Below are 15,760 nucleotides of genomic sequence, written 5' to 3' on the forward strand. Positions count from 1 at the left end.
GGGGGCCTGGGGCAGGAGGAGGGAGGGGGGGCCCTGGGGCAGGAGGAGGGGGGCCCTGGGGCAGGAGGAGGGGAGGGATCTGGGGCAGGAGGAGGGAGGGGGGACCTGGGCAGGAGGAAGGAGGGTACAGGGCCCCGGCCTCAGGCCTTTGCTAAGGTTCCAACCCCCTCCCCCCAGCACCTGCGGCTGCACCGTCTCCAGGACTCAGGTGCAAGCACTGGCGGGGCCCCAGGCCCGTCCTCCACGAGAGTCCAGGCCCAGGTGGGCTGCGGGGCAGGTGCAGGGCCGGCCAGTGTCTGGCTGTGGGGCGCCCGGCCGGGTTCTGCGCCTTGGGTCTCCATTCCCTCCCTGGATCCCTCCTGGGGAAAAAGGGCCGGAGCCGGCCTGCTGTGGGGTCGGTAGGGTCTGCCCGGGTCGCAGAAGGCAGGCGGGTGCTCCCTGGCTGGTGGGTGGGGGTGGATGCCTCCTTCATCCCATCCACAGCTCAGGGCCTCCTGAGGACAAGGGGTGCCGCGTGGAGGAACCCTGGCCTGCGGGGGGGAGTCTGCCACGGGAATGGGCAGCAAGGCTGGGGTTGCCGTCGGGGCGTCCCGGCCACCTCGGTGCCACGTCGGGTTTTGCGGGGGCTTCTCACATGGGCCCCTGGGTGGGTGTCCCGACCCCATGCGCCTTCCCCATGCCTCAGGCCCCTAGAGCAGCCCTCACCCGCCGGGGGGGGGCCATTCTCAGCGCGAGACCCCGTCCAATGCCTCGACCTCCTCTCCCGGACCCTCTTACTTGGGCTGTGCGACCACCCAAGGGTGCCCTCCTCTCCCAGCCCCGCCGGGACCCTCTTCCTAGCTTTGGGCTTCCCTAGACCCCGGCCCCCTGTCCCCAGCCTCCTGTGTCCCACAGGTACCTCTGGCGCTGCACCCCTACCCCCCAGACCCACCCTGTGTCCCCCGGGGAGGTGCTGTGTCTCTTCCCACCCCCACCTCCTCCCTGGTCCCATTGGCAGGGCAGGCAGGGCCGGGCGGCCTTCTCTGCACCTCAGGAAATGCCTTCTGGGCTGGGGGTCCCCACGGCTGGCCGGGTCCCACCCACAGCCCCTCCAACCCCGAAGGCCGGTCACCAACCTCGGGAAAGTCCCAGCAGGTGGGGTGTGAGTGTGGGTGGTGTAACATGTATGTGATGTGTATAGTGTGTGTGGTGTGGTGTATGTAGTGTATATGTAGCATGTGGGGGGCTGTGGGGTATGTGTATTTGTGTGTAGTGTTTGTGTAAGATGTGTGGTTGTGTGGTGTGTGCTGTATATGGTGTGTATTATGTGGTGGTATGTATAGAGTGCGTGTGATGTGTGGTTGTGTTTGGTGTATTGTGTGTCGTATGTGTTGTGTGTGTCATGTGTGCGGTGTTTCTGTGTGGTGTGTATGGTGTGTGTATATGGCATGGTGTGTTTGTGGCATGTGTTTGTAGCGTGTAGTGTTTGTGGCGTGTATGTATCATGCGGTGTGTATGGTGTTTGTGTATGTGGTATAGAGGGTATGGTGTGTTTGTGGTATGTGGTGTTTGTGTGGTGTGTTGTGTGTTTGGTGTGTGGTGTTTGTGGTGTGTATGTATCGTGTGGTATGTGTGGGTGTGTGTGTGCCATGCGTTTTGTGGTATGTTGTATACGGTGTGTCGTGTTTTGTGTGTGGGCGTGTCATGTAAGTTTATGGTGTGTCGTGTTTTGTGTGTGGTGTGATGTTTTGTCGTGTGTCGTGTGTATGGTATGTGTGTCGTGTTTTGTGGTGTTTGTATGTATCATGTGTATGGTGTGTCATGTGTTTTGTGGGGTGTGTGTGTGGTGTGTGTGGTGGGAGAGCCCAGCTGGGAGGCAGGGAGGGTTGGTGGAAGTTCCTTTGAGGAAAGGCTTCCTTCCCTAAGGAGGCCAGAGGGATCGGGAGCGGGGCAGGTGCAGGGTGGGCGTGGAGTGGCCACGCGGGGGGGCCCTGGGAACAGGGCTGGGGGACAGGACTCTTCATCCCACTGGGGGCAGCTCCAGGACAGGCTCATTTCCTCCCACTGGCTAAATTAAAAGAAAAAAAATTCCTCTGAAACGAATTCTGAGTCACTTTATACATTTGTCAGATATAAATGGAAATCTAATAAAATCTGTGAAAGGTATTTTTAAGACAGCTTTATTGAGGTGTGATTTACATACCATAAAATCCACCCACTTCCAGCAATTTCAGTGATCCACCCACGACGCGGCGATTTTAGTAAACTTGCCGTGTGGCCGCCACCGCCCTCCGGTTTCAGAGCGTCTGCCTCGCCTCGAAGTCCCCTTGCAGCGTGAGCACCCAGTCACTTCCGCTCCCACCCCCGCCAAGCACTGACCTGCTCTCTGCCTGTTTAGAGTCGCCTTTTTTGGAAATTCCGTATAAATAGAATCGTACAGCCTGTGTCTTTGGCGTCTGGCGGCTTTCACGGCGCATCGCCCTTCAAGGCTGGTCCACGCGGTCCTGTGCAGGGGTCGTTAGCTCCCGATACCCGCCCCTCGTGTGGCAAAGCCTCTTTCTGTCTAGCCATTCGCCGGCTGATGGGCATTCGAGCTGTCTCCACATTTTGGCAGTTATGAATAAAGCTGCTGTGAACATTCAGGTAGAATTTTTTTTTTTTTTTAATTTTTTTTTTTAAGAGACGGGGTTTCACCATGTTGGTCAGGCTGGTCTTGAACTCCCGACCTCAGGTGATTTGCCCGCCTTGGCCTCCAAAGTGCTTGGATTACAGGCGTGAGCCACCATGCCCGGCCTGGAATTCTTTACTGTGGTTTTTGAGACAGGGCCTAGCTCTGTCGCCCAGGCTGCAGTCATGGCTCACTGCAGCCTCCGCCTCCTGGGCTCAAGCGATCCTCAGGCATCAGCCACCTCCTGAGGGGCTGGGACTACAGGCAAGCACGATCACACTGGGCTATTTATTTTTTTTTTAGTAGAGACGAGGTCTCCCTGTGTTGTTCAGCCTAAGGTGCAATTCCCTGCGTGGACATATGTTGTCGTTTCTGTCAAGTGGATACATAGGAATGGAATTGCTGGGCCATGCGATAAATTCATATTTCACCTTTGAGGAAATTGGCTATACATTTCTTTGCGTCTCACTATGTTGCCGAGGCTGGAGTGCAGTGGCGGGATCTCAACTCTGCAACCTCCGTCTCCTGGGTTAAAGCAATTCTCCTGCCCCAGCCTCCTGAGTAGCTGAGATTACAGCTGTCTGCCACAATCCCCAGCTTTTTTTTTTTTTTTTTTTTTTTTTTGAGACAGTCTCCCTCTGTCACCTGGGCTGGAGTCCAACGGCACTATCTGGGCTCACTGCAACCTCTGCCTCCTGGGTTCAAGCGGTTCTCCTGCCTCAGTCTCCCTAGTAGCTGGGATTACAGGTGCGGGCCACGACGCCCAGCTAATTTTTGTATTTTTAGTAGAGACAGGGTTTCATCATGTTTGTTGGTCAGGCTGGTTTCAAACTCCTGACCTCGTGATCTGCCTGCCTCAGTCTCCCAAACTGTTGAGACTACAGGTGTGAGCCACCACGCCCAGCCAAAACTTACCATTTCACCACTTTTATGTTGAGAAATGCTGAGTGATAAAATTTCTTGTTTGCTAAGAAGGACGATGGCAAGGAAAACCTCGCTACAGCCCCCCACCAACTGGAAAACTGCTTGGGGCATTCTAAAGCAGCAAGACAGTATATGTGTATCATACACCAGTGAAAACAGTTCTTTCAGCACGGGACATGTGACCCTGTCCCCGAGGCTCCCTCGGGGAGAATCCTTTCTAGTTTCTCCTTGATCGGTGGTGAGCAGGCAACAGCTGCCTATCTAGTTGATTTTGGTTCTATGAGAAAACACAGAACACCTGTTTGTTAATAAGAATCACCTGTTCAGAGAGAATCCGTGGGTCAGTGTCTGCTGGAGGCCCTCAGCCCGGAATGCGTCAGCCCCTGAGGCTCTTGGCTCGGTAAGGCTGTTGGTCCCGGATGGTCCCACTTTGCTGTTCTATCTAGGTGACTGCTTCTTAACGCCTTCAGCGCCGTCTGGGTGGGGGGTCTCTATGGCCAAGCTGGTTCTCGGTACTTTTAAGTGTATGTTTGTCTTATATTTTCAAGTTGTAGGTGTTCTTTATAAATTCTAAATACAAGCCCTTGATTATATAGTTTGCAAATACTTTCTCCCAAGTTTCATTTTTTTTTTCTAATTTTTTATTTTGTTCTTTGAAACAGTCTCACATTGTCGTCCAGGCTGGAGTGCAGTGGCATGATCTTGGCTCACTGCAGCCTCTGCCTTTTGGGTTCAAGTGATTCTCTTGCCTCAGTCTCCTGAGTAGCTGGGATCACACTACATGAGCCACAACACCAGGCTGATTTTTATATTTTTAGTAGAGACGGAACAGGGTTTTGCTGTGTGGGCCAGGCTGGTCTCCAACTCCTAGCTTCAAGTGGTCCATCCACCTTGGCCTCCCAAAGTGCTGGGATCACAGGTGTGATTTTTTTCACATTTCTATTTTTTCTTTTACAGAAACAGGGTCTCACTGTGTTGCCCAGACTGGTCTCAAATTCCTGGGCTCATGATGCTCCTGCCTCGACCTCCTCAGGTATTGGGATTACAGGCCTGAACCACTGCATCCAGCTACTTTTTATTTTCTTAATGATTTTGTTTGAATCACACCATTTTCAATTTTGATCAGTCCAGTGTATCTCTGTTTTCCTTCATGACCCTGCCTCTGGTCTTGCATCTGAGAACACTTTACCTCACTCCAGGTCAGTCACGAAGATTTCCGCTCACGCGTCCTTCTAACCATTTCGTGGCTTTAGTGCTTTCATTTAGGTCTGCGGTTCATTTCAAGTTAATTTTTGTGTATGGAGTGAAGCAGGGGCCTACACTCATCTCGTTACATGAATATATGTAACTGCATTGCACCTTTGTTAAAAAGACAGTTCTTTCCCCAACTGAAAGCCTCAGCACCTTTGTCCATCATCAAATGACCGTAAACGTTTGGGTTTATTTCTGGATTCCCCACTGATGTGTATCTTGATTCTCACGCCAGCGCACACTGTGTTACTGTAGTTTCATAGTTTTAGTGGAAAGCGCATCTTCCAAGTTTGTGCCCTTTCAAAATGGTTTTGGCTATTCTGGGTCCTTTGCATTTCCATATAAATTTGATGATCAGATTGATAATTTCTGAAAATAAAACAAAGCCTGTTCACATTTCAGTGAGGATTACGTTCAACCTACAAACTAGTTTGGAGGGTATTGCCATGTTAATATTGAGTCTTCTAATCCACGAACATTGAGTGTCACTCATTTAGATCTTCAATATGTCTTTGAATTGCTATATAGTTTTAAGCATACCAGTCTTGCACTATTTTCGTTAAACTTATTCCTAGGTATCATTATTACTTTGAGACAGGATCTCCCTCCATCTCCCTGGCTGGAGTGCAGTGGTGCAATCTCAGCTCACTGCAGCCTCAGCCTCCCAGATTCAAGCGAGTCTCATGCCTCAGCCTTCCCAGTAGTTAGGATTACAGGCGCACGCCACCAGGCCCTGCTAATTTTTGTATTTTTAGTAGAGAAAAGTGTATGCCATGTTGGCCAGGCTGGTCTTGAACTCCTGACCTCAGGTGATCGCCCACTTTGGCCTCCCAAAGTGCGGGGATTACAAGTGTGAGCCACCGCGCCAACTCGTATTTTATTATTTTTATGCTGTTGTGAATAAAATGCCTAAAACTCCTGAGTCCACCCCTAATCTACATGTGTGTAAATCTTCTAATTAGCATATTACATACTTGGAGACCTGATCTAACAGGCCGGCTTCCACTGGGGTCTCAGGGTGAGCACTGGGTGGTGCTCACGAACGCTGGTCCCGAACAGAACAGCCAGGGCTTCAAAAAGGAACTGATACTGGAACCATATCATGTGAGAGACCAAAGTGAGAATGACAAAAAAGGCCCGGAGAATCACAGCACTTAATGTTTCCACAACAGAAACGAAAATCACTTGAACTCATGAATGGAAAAACGACAGACACCAGTGATGCTGTGGCTCACGTGAAGTATCTGATGAGCACTTTAAAACGGCTGCTGTAAAATGCTCAAACCAGCAACTGCAAACAGTTTTGACACAAATATTAAAATAGAAGAACTCAGAAAAGAAATAGAAGATATAAAGAACCAAAGCGAAATTTCAGAACTGAAAAATGTAACTGAAGAAAAATCTCACTGGATGGATTCAACAGCAGAATGGAGGTAACAGGAGTCAGTGCACTCAAAGGTATGTTCACAGAAATTAATCTGAGCAGGAGACAGGAAAAAGAATTTTAAAAAATGGCGACAGAGCAAGACTCCATCTCAAAAAAAAAAAAAAGACTCTAGGGCCTGTGGGACAGTAGCTAGCAGGGCTAATATTCGTGTCACTGTGTCATTGAGTCCTAGAAGGAGAGAACTGTGAGGCTGAAAGGGTATTCAAGGAAGGAATCACTGAAGAATTGATCGAGTTCAGTAAGAGACCCAGCAGATTCAAGAAGCAGAGAAAATTCCATCCAGGATAAACAATTCTGTACCAAGACACTTCAGATTAAATTGCTGAAAACTACAGGCAAAAATTCGTAAGGCCAGGCACAGTGGCTCACCTTGTAATCCCAGCACTTTGGGAGGCTGAGGTGGGCAGATCACTTGAGGCCAGGAGTTCAAGACCAGCTTGGCCAACGTGGCAAAACCCCATCCCTACTAAAAATACAAAACTTTGGAGGCCAAGGCAGGCAGATCACAAGGTCAAGAGATCGAGACCATCCTGGCCAACATGGTGAAACTCCATCTTTACTAAAAATACAAAAATTAGCTGGCCGTGGTGGCATGCCCTTGTAGTCCCAGCTACTTTGGAGGCTGAGGCAGAAGAATTGCTTGAACATGGGAGGTGGAGGTTGCAGTGAGCCGAGATTGTGCTACTGCAGTCCACCTTGGTGACAGAGCGAGACTCCGTCACACACACACACACACACACACACACACACAAACACACACTAGCTGGGCATGGTGGTGGGTGCCTGCAGTCTCAGCTACTCGGTAGGCTGAGGCACAAGAATTGCTTGAAACTGGGGGCAGAGGTTGCAGTGAGATCGTACCACTGCACTCCAGTCTTGACAGGGTAGGATTCAAAAATAAAAATCTTTTTTTCTTTTTTTTGAGATGGAGTCTCACTCTGTCACTCAGGCTGGAGTGCAGTGGCACAGTCTCAGCTCACTGCAACCTCCACCTTTCCAGATTCAAGCAATTCTCCTGCCTTAGCCTCCTGAGTAGCTGGGATTACAGGTGCACACCACCATGCCCAGCTAATTTTTGTATTTTTAGCAGAGACGGGGTTTCACCATGTTGGTCAGGCTGGTCTCAATCTCCTGACCTCATGATCTGCCCACAGCCTCCCAAAGTGCTGGGATTATAGGCGTGAACTACTGTGCCAGGCCTAAAAATAAAAATCTTAAAATCGGCCAGAGAAAAACGACCTATTATCTGCAGTTGTACAATCTATAAAAGAAAAATGATTTGAATTAGTGGATTTCTCATCAGAACCCACAAAGGCTACAAAGAAGGCACAATATTTTTCAGATCTCTACATCCAGCAAATTTCCTCAGCCTGAAAAAAGACATCAACAAATATCCTACAGCTAATCGCACATACTTCGTGGGGAGGGCCTGGATGCCTTCCACCTGCTCCTAAGACCAGGGTCAAGGTAGGGATTTCTGCCCTCACCCCCTTTATCAACACCATGCCGGAAGTTCTGGCTAGTGCAAAAGGTCGAGACCAGAAATGAAAGGCATACCAGCTGGAAAGGAAGAAACAAAAGTGTCCTGATTTGCAGACAAACATGATTATGTAGACAATCCCAGGGACCATATTAAAAACAAGAACAAGGTGGGTGCAGTGGCTCATGCCTGTAATGCCAGCACTTTGGGAGGCTAAGGCAGGCAGATCACTTCAAGTCAGGAGTTTGAGACCAGCCTGGCCAACATGGAGAAATCCTGACTCTATTAAAAATACAAAAATTGCTGGGCATGGTGGTGGGCGCTTGCAGTACCAGCTATTTGGGAGGCTGAAGCAGGAGAATCACTTGAGCCTGAGAGGTGGAGGTTGCAGTGAGCAGAGATTGCATGACAGCACAGCACTCTGGCCTGGGCAACAGAGCGAGTGAGACTCTGTCTCAAAACAAACAAGAACAAACAACCTCCTAGAACCAATGAATGGGTTTAGCCAGGTTGTGGGTTACAAGATCATCATGTGAAAATCAATCGTGGCCGGGCACGGTGGTTCACGCCTGTAATCCCAGCACTTTGGGAGGCTGAGGTGGATGGATCACCTGAGGTCAGGAGTTCAAGACCAGCCTGGCCAACATGGTGAAACTCCATCACTACTAAAAATACAAAGATTAGCCAGGCATGGTGGCAACGTGCCTATAATCCCAGCTAATTAGGAGGCTAAAACAGGAGAATTGCTTGAGCCCAGGAGGTGGAGATTGCGGTAAGCCGAGGTTGCACCACTGCACCACTCTGTCACTCCTGAGTGACGGAGCGAGCCTCTATCTCAAAAAAAGAAAAAAAAAAATCAGTTGTATTCCCATATGCAAACAACAAACAATAAGAAGCCAAAAATATTAAGGTTATCATTTACAATAGCTCCAAAACATGCCTCGATGTTAATCCAACACAACGTACGAAATCTGTGCGCTGGAAACTACAAAATGCTCTTGAAACTAATCAGAGAGAACCTAAATAAATGGAAAGGCTTATTGGGTTGGTGGATTTGAAGATTCAGCATGGTAAAGAGGTCCATTCTCCCCAAGTGATCTACAGATTTAACACAAAACCAGTCAAAGTTCCAGCATGATTTTTTTTTTTTTTGGTAGACGTAGACTGATTTTAAACTTTATGTGAAAGGGTAATGAATTACAATAACTAAAATTTGAAAACAAAAAGGTTCTAGGATTCAGACTATCCGATTTTCTTTGTTTCAGAGACGGAGTCTGGCTCTGGCCTGGGCTGGAGTGCAATGGCACAATCTCTGCTCACTGCAACTTCTGCCTCCTGGGTTCAAGCGATTTTCCTGCCTCGGCCTCCCAGGTAGCTGGGATTACAGGCGAGTGTCACCATGCCCAGCTAAATTTTGTATTTTTAGTAGAGACAGGGTTTCCCCACGTTGGCCAGGCTGATCTCAAACTGCTGACCTCAAGTGATCCGCCTGCCTCGGCCTCCCGAAGTGCTGGGATTACAGGCCTGAGTCACAGCACCCAGCGAACTGTCTGATTTTAACACCTACTATAGAGCCTGAGCAGTTGTGACCATTTGGAATTGGCGAAGTCATAGGCGCATAGATCCATCCAACTGAACAGAGTCCAGAAACACCTGCAGAAACTCAGCCATTTCATCTTAGGCAAAGGGGTCATTCAGTGTAGAAAGAGTTTTCTCAGCAAATGGTACTAGAACAACTGGTCATTGGTTTTCAGGTGAACCCTTTTGGGTGTTCCTGGGAAGACCTAGGGGAGCTGGGGCTGGGGTATTCCCAGAAGAGCGAGCCAGCACCTCCATGCTCCGAGGCGCTCGGAGCTGCCTGAGGCCTGCCCCATGGGAGCCCGACCCACTGGGCAGCCTGCCCTCTGTGTCTCATTCACAGAGAAAAAGGCACAGGTCAGAGATGGGGAAGCCCTCCCCCATCATCCAGGTAGCGAGGGTCTCCCTGGGCCTGCGTCCACCTCCCTGGGGCAGGGGCGCAGCGCAGTGGAACCACCAGCTTCACAGGACCCAGCCGCTGGCCGCTTGGATAGCCTGTGGGGTCCTTCAGGGGGTGAAAGGAGGGTCTCGCCTTGAGTGCTGTCTGCGTGGTTGAGCTGCGAGAGGAGCCCGTGTCCTGGGAACCTGAGGCTCGCGCAGGAGCTTGTCCTCAAAGACATCTCCCCAATTAAAGCTCAAGCGACCGGGCTGGGAGATGCGCGGCCTTGAGGCCTCGCTCCCCGGTTCCTGCAGGTGGAGGGGGCCTCACGCCCTCCCTTCTTCCCGCCGCCACCCGCTCCAGGCAGATGCGCCCCGGCCCGGCCCTCCAGGGCCTGTAAGCCAAGCCCGAGCCTGGTCTCCGGACCCCCCTCCACGCCCCCACAGCTGCTCGCTCTCGCCTCCCGGGAACCGCGACCCCCCAGCCTTCCCTCGGGGCCTGGGGCGGAAACCAGACCCAGAAACCCGGCGGAGGTCAGGGCGGGTCGGAGCCACGAGGACCCCCCAGGATGCCCAGCTCGCGGGCGGTTCGTCCCCACGTGGCCGGAGGCGGCGCCGGGCTCGGTCCTCGCGGGCTCAGGGCCGGGATCTCCCGCCGCGCGCCCCGAACGACCCCGGCAGCCCCTCTTCGCCCAGCTCCCACCCGCGCTGCCCCCGTGCTTGTTCCGCCGCCCGCGCCTGCACCCCGAGGTCTCCCACCGGGCCGCGTCCCTACAGAACCCTGGGGCTGAAACGCCCCCAACGGAGAGTTTCAGAAAAAAACCCGGCCTCACTCTGGAAGGAACAAGCAGCGACACGAAGCCTGCGCTGGGACGCGATCCCGGGAGGCGGGGCTGGTCCGGCCGCGGGAGCCGCCTTCGCGCGTGGTGGGGGCGCTGCCGCCTGCGGGCCCCGGGAGGCTCCGGTCCGCGCCCTGGGGAGCAACCCCCGCCCGCGGCCGCCCCCGAAGACCTGGAGGACACGGTCTGGCCTCTGGGGTCCCGGGTCTCCGACGCCCCGCATTCTTGTCCCTTCGCTGAAAAACCCAGGACGAATCTGTGCGCCCCGCGTCCGCACCCCGCGCCCGGCTCCTGCAGGCTCCCCCGCCCAGGGGCCATCTCCGTCCTCCCCAAGCTGCGCCCGCGACGCAGTCCAGCCGCACCCGAAACTCACTCCGGCCTCCCCCTCTCTCCACCCCGCGGCGTCCTCCGGGTCCCGCGCCTCCTGCCCTTGGGAGCCCCCTGGGTGCCCACGCCGCGGCCGCCGCCCCCGCATTGCCCGCGACCCCAGGCGCGCTCCTCGGACCCACGCGCCGCTCCAGGGGCCGACACCGAAGGCGGGGAGTCCTCGGGGCTCCGCCCGCCGCCCCCCACCTCCCTGGGCAGGGCTGGCGCCTCTGCGGGGTTTCAGGGGCCTCCAGCCGCCTCCCGTCCGCGTCCCCCGCACCCGCCTGCCGGTGGGACCCCGCCCGCGGCCTCGGCCTGAACGCTCCGTTTTCGGGGCTGCTGAGCAGGTACACCCCGGAAATGCGGTCTTCCCTGGTGCCGAAACCGACAGACTTCCCGCTCTCCCTTCTCGGCGTTTCCTTTAGAAAACCCTAAATTCTGCCCCTTGAGATGCTTGTCAGCCCTTTTCAGCAGGCCTCGTCGCGTTTCGCAGTTCGGGATGTTTTCCGGGGGCCTCTGTACACCAGGGAGACAGCGCGCCTCTCTCCCGGTCTTGGGGTTTCTGATTAAAGGTCTGGGTCGGCGGCTGCCTGCTTGTCACAGATGTGAGAAGTTTACAAACGGCCGCGCCGGGTTAAATTGGGATGAACAGGAGCGACACGCCGGGCTGTTAGCACAGTCGTTGCGGTGAAACAGACATCAACTTTAGGACTTAACTACTTAAGAGTGACATTCAGCGGCATGAAGTACGTCCACCACAGGCAGCATGATCCAGAGCTTTAAAGTCACCCCAGACAGAAACTGGGCCCGCAGAGCGGTCCCTCCCCACTGCCCGGTCCCCCTCGGCTCACGTCGCCTCTAATTACAGCTCTATTAACTTGCCTATTCTAGACAGTTCATGCAACTGGAATAACGCAATACACGGCCTTTGTGCCTGGCTCATTTTGCTTAATTTTTTTTTGTTTTTCTTTTTTTGTTTTGAGACAGAGTCCCGCTGTGTCGCAGGCTGCAGTGCAGTGGCGAAATCTCAGCTTCCACCTCCCAGTTCAAACCATCCTTCTGCTTCAGCCTCCCGAGTAGCTGGGATTACAGGTGTGTTCCACCAGGCCCCCCTAATTTTTTTGAATTTTTAATAGAGACAGAGTTTCGCCATGTTGGCAGGCTGGTCTCAAACTCCTGACCTCCAGTGATCCACCCACCTCAGCCTCCCAAAGTGCAGGGATTACAGGCATGAGCCACGGCGTCGCGCTTCACAACGTTTTCAAGGCTTGTCTGTGTTGTAGCATGGATCAGAACTTGCTTTTTAAGGCTGATAACATTCACCTGTTGATGGACATCTGGGCGGTTTCCACCTTTTAGCTACTGGAAATAATGCTGCTGTGAAACGTGAGTGTACGTTGTATCTTTCGAATCCTTGTTTTCAATTCTTTGAGGTGCAGACTTAGGAGCGGAGTTGCGGGGTCATGCGGTAATTCGTATTTTACATTTTGAAGACCCACCAAACTGTTTCCACAGTGACTGCACCATTTCACATTCCTGCTGGCATTACGTAAGGGTTCCAGTTCCTCTATATCCTTTCTAACACATTATTATCATTATGATTATTATTTCGCGACAGAGTGTCACTCTGTCACCAGGCGCCAGGCTGGAGTGCCGTGGCGCAATCTCGGCTCACCGCAACCTCTGCCTCCCAGGTTCAAGCAATTCTCCTGCCTCAGCCTCCTGAGTAGCTGGGACTACAGGCATGCGCCACCACATCCAGCTAATTTTTGTATTTTTTAGTAGAGACGGGGTTTCACCATGTTGGCCAGGATGATCTCCATCTCTTGACCTTGTGATCCGCCCGCCTCGGCCTCCCAAATTATTATTATTATTATTATTATTATTATTATTATTACTATTATTTGAGAGGGAGTCTCTTGTTGCTCAGGCTGGAGTCCAGTGGCATGACCTTGGCTTACTACAGCCTTCTCCTCCCAGCTTCAAGTGATTCTCCTGCTGCCTCACCCTCCCAAGTAGCTGGGATTACAGGCGCCTGCCACCACACCCAGTTAATTTTTGTATGTTTAGTAGAGATGGGGTTTTACCATGTTGGTCAGGCTGGACTCGAACTCCTGACCTTAAGTGATCCGCCCACCTCGGCCTCCCAAAGTGCTGGGATTATAGGCATGCACCACCGCGCCCAGGCCCACATTGTTCCTTTAATAATAGCCATCCTAATGGATGTGAAGTGGAATCTCACTGTGGCTTTGATTTGGGGTCTCCTGATGACTAACGATGTTGAGACTTCTCTCATGTGCTTATTGCCATTTGCATATCTTCTCCAGAAAAATGTCTGTTCAAGTCCAGTTTTTAGTTGGGTTGCCTTTTTGCTGAGCTGTTGAAATTCTTTATATATTTCGGATACTAGACACTTACCAGAGATCTGATCTGCAAATATTTTCTCCCACTCGGTTGACTTTTTAATCACTTGATAGTGTTCTTTCATGCACAAAAGTTGTTAATTTTCATGAAATCCAATTTATTTTTTCTTTTGTTGCTTATGCTTTCAGTGTTATATTTAAGAAAACGTTGCTGACTGGGCATGGTGGCGCATGCCTGTAATCCCAGGACTTTGAGAGGCCGAGGTTGGTGGATCACCTGAGGTCAGCAGTTCAAGACCTGCCTGGCCAACATGGTGAAACCCCATCTCTACCAAAAAAAGAGACAGAATTATCCAGGTGTGATGTCATGTGCCTGTAGTCCCAGCTACTGGGGAATTTGAGGCAGGAGAATCACTTGGACCTGGGAGGCGGAGGCTGCAGTGATCCGAGATCACACCACTGCACTCCAGCCTGAGCAACAGAGCTAAACTCAGAGAGAGGAGAGAGAGAGAACGAGAATGTTGCCAATTTTCTCCTATCTTCCAGAAGTTTTGTAGTTTTAGCTCTTAAGTTTAATCTTTAATCCATTTGGAGTTACTTTTTGAATATGGTGTCAGGTCAGGGTCCAAGTTCATTTTCTGCGTGTGGATAACATTCTCTCAGCACCGTCTGTTGAAGACACTCCTTTCCCCCATTGAACGGCTTTTTCCCCTGCTGGAAATCAGTTGACCATATGTGAGAGTTTAACTCTCAGTTTCATTCCTTTGCGCTACATGTCTGACCTTATGCCAATACTGTACAGTTTTGATTACTGTAGCTTTGCATTAAGTTTTGAAATCAGGAAGTATGAATCCAACTATGCCGTTTTTTTAAATTACTTTGGCCATTCAGATCCCTTGAGATTCCTGCAAAAATCCCAAAAAAACACCATTGGGATTCTGATATGGATTACGCCAAGTCTGCAGCCCACTTTGGGTAGTACTGCCGATCCATGAACACAGACATCTTTCCATTTATTAGGTCTTATTTAATTTCCTTCAGCAGTATACAGCTTTTTTAGTGTACAGGTCTTCTTTTTGGCTCTTAAGTATTTTACCCTTTTGATGCTATTGTAAATGGAATTGTTTTCTCAGTTTCCATTTGCGATTGTTCATTGGTAGTGTATACAGATGCAACTAGCTTTTGTGTGTCTTGCAACTTTGCCCAGTTTGTTCACTGTAAAAGTGTTTTTCTTTATGGATTCTTTAAGATTTTCTGCATATAAGATCATATCACCTAAAAGCGATAATTTTAATTCTTCTTTTCTAATTTCAATGCTTTTTTGTTTGTTTAATTGCTCTGGCTAAAATGTTGAGTACTGTTAGAAGTGTTGAAAGTGCTTGCCTTGTTCCTGATCTTAGGGGAAGGTTTTCAGCCCTTCAGCATCGAATATAACGTTAGCTGCGGGCTTTTTGCATATATGAGCTTTATCATGTTGGGAAAGTTCCCTTGTATTTCTAGTTTAGTGAGCATTTATATCATGAAGAGTGTTGGATTTGTGAAATGCTTTTCTGCATCAGTTGAGGAAATCATGGTTTTTTTCCTCTTCATTCTACAAATGTGTTGAATAACATTGATTTCTGCATGTTCAACCATCCTTGCATTACTGGAATAAATCCCACCTGGTCATGGTGTATATCCATTTAATACAGGGCTGAATTCACTTTGCTAGGATTTTGTTGAGAATTTTTGCATCTATGTTCATAAGAGACATTGGTCTGTAATTATCTTTCCCATGGTGCCATTCTGGCTTCGATATCAGAGTAATGCTGGCCTCACAAAATGAGTTAGGAAGTGTTTCTTCCTCCTCAATGTTTTTGGAATAGTTTGAGAATTCTACTTTAATTCTGCTTTAAATGTTTGGTATAGTTCAGCAGTGAAGCTCTCGGGTCCTGAACTTTGCTTTATTAGAAAGTTTTTGATTGTTGATTCCATCCGTTTGTTATAAGTCTTTTTGGATTTTGTATTGCTTCCTGAGTCAGCTTTGGTAGTACGTACACACTTAAGAATTCAATCATTTCATCTACGCTATCCAATTTGTTTCTCATAGCATTCTCTTATAATCCTTTTATTTCTGTAAAATCAGTAGTAATGTTTCCAGTTCATTTGTGCTGTTAGTAATTTTAGTCTTTTTTCCCTTTGTCAATCTAAGAGTTTGTCAATTTTGTTGATATTTTCAATGTACTAATTTTGTTTTTGTTGAAATGCTCTATTTTTTATTCTCTATGTTATTATATGTCTTTAGTCTCCACACTATATATAGACGTATGTGTGTGTGTGTGTGAGAGAGGGGGGGGGGGGCACAGGGTCTTGCTCTGTCATCCAGGCTGGAGTGCAATGGCATGATCATAGCTCACTAGAACTTCAAACTTCTGAGCTCAAGCAATCCTTCTGCCCAGCCTCCTGAATAGCTGAATAACCAGGACTACAGGCACATGCCACCATGCC

The sequence above is a fragment of the Sapajus apella genome, unplaced genomic scaffold, assembly GCF_009761245.1.
Source record: "Sapajus apella isolate SASKATOON/1434 unplaced genomic scaffold, GSC_monkey_1.0 scaffold156, whole genome shotgun sequence".
Classification (NCBI taxonomy): Eukaryota; Metazoa; Chordata; class Mammalia; order Primates; family Cebidae; genus Sapajus; species Sapajus apella.